Source organism: Cnephaeus nilssonii, assembly GCF_951640355.1.
Source record: "Cnephaeus nilssonii genome assembly, chromosome: 13".
NCBI lineage: Eukaryota > Metazoa > Chordata > Mammalia > Chiroptera > Vespertilionidae > Cnephaeus > Cnephaeus nilssonii.
This window is the reverse complement of record NC_137084.1, coordinates 15,741,633-15,747,090: the sequence shown is the minus strand read 5'-3', so window position 1 is coordinate 15,747,090 and position 5,458 is coordinate 15,741,633.

Here is a 5,458-nt window from a genome sequence, read left to right as displayed (position 1 = left end):
GTGGGATAACCTGGGCGGGAGGGTGGGGTGTGCACGCGTCAGGGTGCACAGGGGTCTTAGGAGGCGCTGGCAATGCGGTTTTTAGGCTGGCGGTGAGGCCTTCATTTGTTTTATTTGTTATAAATAAACTAGAGACAGGGTGCATGGATTTGTGCACCAGTGGGGTCCCTCGGCCTAGCCTGCACCCTCTCACAATCTAGGACCCCTCAGGGGATGTCAGAGAGCCAGTTTCAACCCAATCCCTGCAGACCAGGCCAAGGGATGGGCCCCTAGTATGCATATAAGATCTTTGGTTAATCTCTTCCCGCCCTCCCCCCTCCCCACTTCCCTCTGAGATTCATCAGTCTGTTCCATGTTTCCAGGCCTGTGCGTTGAGCATCTGCCCCCTGGTGGTCAGTGTGCATCATAGCTACTGGTTGAACGGTTGAACAGTCACTTAGGCTTTTATATACCACTATATAGATTATTTTTAATGTGGATATGTTATATACATCATTTTATCTGTACATAATATATTTCACAATAACAAGAATAAATTAGAAAGTTAATATAAAAAAGAAAAAGGCTACAGAAGCTAAATCTCTGCCAAATGCCCAAGGATAACTGGACTAATTGGCGCCAACTGGCCTGAGACCAGCAACATAGCCTCCAAGCCATGAGCAGCCAGGGCTGGGGGTGGGGGGGGGGGAACACGCAAGACCCCCTGGAGGGAGGGGGTCTGAACAAGCAAACTGTCCTCTCCTCCACTCAGGGACCCGCCCCACCCACCAGACCCAGGTCTTGGCTCTGCCTCCCTTGTGGAGAAGAGGGTGGCCTTTAAGTGTTTGTTTAGAGACGCCATGTCCTTAAATGGCTGGGTTTCTAAAATATGTATGTGCCTGCATCTAACTTCATCTCTCCAACCAACAGCTCAGCGTCAGCAGCCAGAGGGCAGGCTGGAGAGGAGGTAGGGAAGGGAGCTGGGCCAGAAAACCCAGGAGGCAGGAAGGAGGAGACAAGGCACAGACAGGGGCCATGGGGCACATGGGGACGCAGGCATTGGCCCAGCATGTCAGTGACAGTGCTGCAGAGAGTATGCATAAAGGCAGGGGTGGTGGTGATGGGACTCCAACCCGCTGGTCTGCATTTATCCACATTGTTTGTTTCTGCCCCTGGGCCTCAGCACCTGCTATTCCTTCTGCCTGGATCAACTTTTTTTTCTTTTCTTTTCTTTTTCTAATGACAAGCACCTTCTCTAAAACCCACCTTCTGATCAAGGCTTCCCCTACCCATGGTCACCTAATGAAGGACCCACCTCTCCAGGCACCAGCTGAATGAATGAACTATACTGACTGCAGGATGGATTGATTGGAGTAGGTTTCCTTTTGACAGGCATTTACTATGTCTTTAAACAACGATTTCTGTTTTATGTTTGCTTTTGCAGCTACATCAGAAAATCAAATGGCACTTTAAAAATTGTATTTACCGAAGCTATTTGAAGCAGGCCTTTCTTTAGCATGTGAATTATAGGTTAGATCACAGCTATTGTGAAGCCCTGAGAATGGTTTCTGAAGTGTATCCAAGTCAGAAAGTGTATTATTTATCCAAAAGAATAAGCTTTGGCATCCTGGTTATTTTATTTCAATGAAACTTAGTATTATTTTAACAGACATAAGCTTTGATTTCTGAATTTTTAACCTTTTGGACTGGAAATATGAAATGGAGTCCTGTTTAAATAAAACTGAAATGGAACAATTTCAGCCTGGTCAATGAGAAACTCTAAATTTGGGGGTAGGAGGTTAATTCTGTTTTCATTTTCTTGGTTTCTCATTGCCAAGAAAAGCAGTACAAGATTTCCTGCTTTTTAATTTCCCAGATGATTTATAGATTTAGCACAACATTATTTATGGGAAAATATCAGGAGAAAATAACCTTTCTGTGTTAACAGAAGGAATTTTGAAAGATATTATTCAATTAATAGTCTTCCTGTGTCCCTGGCCAGCTCCCTCCCTCTCTGAATCCTTTAAGGGACGCGCTGCTCCCCGAGCAGGGCCCGCGTGAACCCCCTCGGAGCTCACAGCTCTTAGAGACCTGGCTCTGTCCTTTGCTCAGCTGCTGCCCTCAGCCCTCTGTGCTTCAGTCCGGTTGACCTCTAGTTTCCCAAACAAAATCTGCCCTGTGCTCTCTCCTGGCCCTTTGCACACACTGCTCCTTCTGCTAGGCATGCTCCCCTCCCTACCCCCCTACTCATTTGCACAGCCTAGATGTCACTTCTTCCAGGAAGCCTTCCAGACACTCCTGAATGAGTGATGCATGCCACTTCTCTTTGCTCGGAAGGCTTCCCACATGCTCTCTATCATAATGCTTACCCTGCTATATATTATCTTGGTGATTCCTCAGCTTCTTGTCTGTCTCCTTTACCAGACTATACGCTCTGTGGGGGCAGGCACCCTGTTTATTTGCTCACGGTTGGCTCCCTAGGCTCTCCCATGATGGTTGACACATAATAGGGGCTCAATTAGTGCCAGGGAAACAAATGAATACGTGGCTAGAACTTGATTAATACTCACCAAATGCTGGTGTCACATCATTTATAGTTTATCACGAATAGTTTTTATATGATTTCCTCTTAGTCATTAATTTGGTCAATCACTCCATCCATCCATCCATCCATCCATCCATCCATCCATCCATCCATCCATTCTATCCAGCCATCCTGACATTTATCCAACTATCCATGCATTTATTTCTGTGGCTAGGCAAAAATATGAGTTTGAAGTCATAGTAAGTCTTAGGGGAAGAAGAAAATCAGGATTTTTTTATGTTAATATCAAACTCAGCAAATGGTGGGCACGCCTAGTTAGGGAGTAACAGAAATAGCGCAGAAATGGATTATCCAGTAAAAGCTAAAGCAATTCAAGCCTTACACCCCAAAATCTTAACTCTTCCCTTCCTCTCTTCCTCTTTTCTTCCTTCCTTCCTTGATCAAGACTTCTATTTGATCCAGGACCTGACTGACTATTGAATCAAACCCAGATTTCAACCCTGAAGATGCTCTGAATTTATAGGGGACACTAGGTGATGCAAAGAACCATATAGAAGGTACAAAGTGGCCTATGCTGTAAGAGAGGCCTAGGTAATGTTTCCCGAGCGCCTGGAGGGAGGAGGAGGAGGGAAAACTGCTTGGAGGAGGGGACATTTGAACTGGATATTGATGGATGGGTAGGACTTAAATATGTGAGAATGAGGGAGAGCATTCTAGAAGGAAGCAACCAAATGAGCAAAGACACAGAGGCGGGATAAATCCAGGCAGGTCCAGAGAATGTGGCCGCCAGGGGCGAAGGCAGTGGGAAGAAGAGGAGAGGAGTGGGTGGGGAGGTTAGGGAGGGGCCTTGAGCCAGGTCACAGCCCCAGCCTTGGAGGCCAGCCGGGGAATGACAGATTGAGTAACTCACTCAGCTTGTTAGTATTTTTTTAGCACTTACATTGCCTGCTGCCTCTCCCCTGATGGTCTGTCGTAGCACCTGGCCGGCTGCCCCTGCCCCCAGCCTTGTCTGCCCCTCCTCCCCCTTGTAGGAAGCAGAATCTCCATAAAGGAGCAGATCATGGTGCCCCTCCCCACCTATAGCCCTCTATGACTCCCTATTGTCCTGAGCATGAATTTTAAGCTCCCTGTCCGGGACTACGATCACCACCCTCCTCCCACACATACAATTTCACTCCCCTGCGCCGAGGCCTCATGGGTTTACTTTCATTTCCATGAATGTCCCTATGTTTTCCTCTGCTTAAGACAGCCCAGCCCCCACGGCCCCGTTCCGCACAGGCCCTCTGAAGACTGTGCAGGTTGGAGCAGTACTGATTCCTGGGGGACCCTTCTCAGGCTGAGGTAAGGGTCCCTCCTACAGGACCGCACCGGGAGTTGTTGCCTGTTCACTTATCTGGCTTCCCCGCTGGACTGGGAGCTGTGAGGAAGAGAGGCTGTTTGGGGTGCTCACCATCCCACCCCCTTCCACCTCCAGCCCAGGTGTCCCCCAGCAGGCCCTGGATTTCTGGGTATGGAGGGGCAGGAGAAAAAGACCTTAGAGTGGAGTGGGGTGCCTCCACCTCCCCGTTTCCAGCTCCCTGCACCCCACAGGCCGGAGGGGGCCAGGTCATGAGGGGCAGCAGCTGCCACCACAGCCTGAAGGTGAGAGTTGGGACAGTCGCACTTGGGAAGGGGCCCTGGGAGGTCTGGCAGCTCTGAGCTGCCTCCAGCTGGGCAGAAAGGGCCAGCAGGGGTGGAGGATGAGGCAGGGACACCTGCCAAAGGGCAGGTCCCCACAACCCAGCCCCCAGGTTTGGGCGGGAAGGAGCCACCCCTTCTTGGTCTGGCCAGGATGCACTGGGACTTTGGACTCTGCATTCGTTTTGCCTTTTCTCCCTTTTTCTCTATTCATTTTCCTGGCTACCCCCACCTGGGGCTACTAGTATTTTTGCTTTCTCCTGGTTCAACTGCTGAACGGCCTTGTCGCTTTAACTGGCCCATTTTGTGCATGCTGGAAAGATCTTCCCTCCTGCCCTGCCCCCCCCTCCCCCTACCCCCATGGGGCCTGGGAGTAAAAGCAAGAAGTAAGGCTGATTATGGAGAGAAAGGCCGCTGAGACAGACCGCCCGGGAGAAGGAAAAAGGAAGAAAGCAGAGACAGAAACAGAGAGAGACCGGGCCAGCCGCACAAGAAGGGTGGGAGCCTTGGAGAATTCAAGACAGAAACAAATAATTGACATAAGAGAGAGAAACACCGAAAGAGAAAGAGAGACACAGAGAAGCAAACACATGGATTTATATTCATATTGAGCGACAAGAGCAAGAGAGACAGGCAGCCACAGAGAGGGGGAGGCAGCCAGGAGCCAGACAGCAGAGGGGAGCAGTGTCTCCAGGGAGGCGGGGGGCGGGGGCGGGGGCGGGGCGGGCGGGGGGGTAGGTACATCGAGGTCTCCCGCGAGTGTCCTGCTTCTTGGGGCCTAATTGCAGCATAGGGATGATAGATCACAGATTCCTATTATCTGCAGGAGACTGCTGGCAAGGATGTCAAAGTGCTTTGTAAATGTAAGGTCTTTACAAATGGGGGAAGGAGGAAATCATTATTCTGAGAAGGGAGGCTTCCTATGTGTCCCTCTGTCTGCCTCTCGCATTTTAAATGAGTTGGGGTGGGAGAGGACAATGCCTACCACACTCATTTGTCATTCGGTCCTGTGACATATTTCCTGACCGCCTCCTAACGTGTCAGCCTCCTTTCTGGGCTCTGAAGATAGAAGGTGATGGAGGCAGTTGCCACCTCCTGCTCAAGGCCTTCCCTGTGTTAGGTGATCGGTAAATGTTGAATATTTACTGAATATATTGTAAGAGGAGCAGCTGGCACAACCGTCTCCACAGTACCCTGGCATTTGCTGTAGCCGAGGGGTGTCCAGAGGAGGGGGTCCCTACCTCCATCTGGGGGCAG